Source organism: Salmo salar, chromosome 23 (genome assembly GCF_965601325.2).
Source record: "Salmo salar chromosome 23, fSalSal1, whole genome shotgun sequence".
Classification (NCBI taxonomy): Eukaryota; Metazoa; Chordata; class Actinopteri; order Salmoniformes; family Salmonidae; genus Salmo; species Salmo salar.
Genome location: NC_138313.1, coordinates 32,534,068 through 32,535,340, shown reverse-complemented (window position 1 = coordinate 32,535,340; position 1,273 = coordinate 32,534,068). Strand labels below are relative to the sequence as shown.

At 36.2% G+C, this 1,273-nt stretch overlaps 1 non-coding gene across 1 annotated transcript; it reads right to left on the bottom strand.

The window, feature by feature from the left end:
* Window positions 1-371: 371 nt before the first annotated feature.
* On the bottom strand, window positions 372-443 carry trnaq-uug (transfer RNA glutamine (anticodon UUG)). Its single transcript has one exon. It is a non-coding gene; the product is annotated as a tRNA-Gln (tRNA).
* Between the last annotated feature and the right edge of the window lie 830 nt (window positions 444-1,273).

Genomic DNA, 1,273 nt, shown 5'->3' with positions numbered 1-1,273 from the left:
ATGGAGTAAAAAGTACATTATTTTCTTTAGGAAAGTTAGTGAAGTAAAAGTTGTCGAAATGTAAATAGTAAAGTAAAGTACAGATCTCCGAAAAAGCTACTTAACTAGTACTTTCAAGTATTTTAACTTAAGTACTTTACACCACTGCTGTTATACTTTGGTTCTATATATATATATCACAAATAATACAACGTTACTGTTATAAAACAAGAAATCTAATGATTCAGTGTTTTGCATATATGGCATATATTTGGTGTACCAATATCAAACTGATATCTACTAACTTGCCTGTATTATCATTGATGATTTAGCCTATTGATAACATGTCAAATGTCACATAGAAATCCAAAGTTGCAATTTTTCATAAAATAAGGTTCTACCGAGATTTGAACTCGGATCGCTGGATTCAAAGTCCAGAGTGCTAACCATTACACCATAGAACCGTGCTGCGCATGACGAGTGGAATTATAAGATATAAAGATGATCTATCGTTCAAATGTTGACATTGAGTAATTGTAGAAATATTTTGAGTAGGATTGTATTCGCTTAACCCAATATTACAGTTCATATTTAGCGGTGTCTAGTAGCCGGCAAATCATTCCCCTACGTTTCAATGCAATTGCAATGCCACAAATGAACGGTAGGCGGCAACCTGTGCTTATCATCGCAAACAGATTTCCTTTCAAAGAAAGCCCATGTGGTGTCCAAGATGAGAAACAGAATGATTTGGAAGCTTTGGCAAATGGTACTACCAAAGATTTGTATAACTAACCCAAGATAGATCACAGCCTTTCGTTTTCAATGGGAGCAAATGAATCATAAGTGGGCAGAACAAGCAAGGAGGTGGGCAGAGCCAAGCACGAGCTAGCGAGATCCTATTGGCGTGTTCTAGCAAGTAGATAATTTGCATATTTCATTAAGGACACCTAATGCGCGTGTGCAATAACTCAATTCGCCCTTGGACTCCTAAACAACTTTTACAAACTTTGGCAAAGGTTAAAGCCTCATCTGCATTGTTTACCCCAATGGGCTAATCATTAGCTAGGTCACAGACTCTAAATAGGATGTTGTTGCTTGTTTAATGTCTTTAAATAAAAGCTCCCATTGGCACAAATACAATCATGTGATTTTTACGGTGTTAATAAATACAGTGAAATTGTGTGAATTTTACAGTTAATAGGCTATAGCAGCCAGATCGTTCAAGATTGACTTCGAAATATTGTCATGCCAGACACTCAGATTGTAAAACGCTGCCAATTGCGCAAAAAAATGG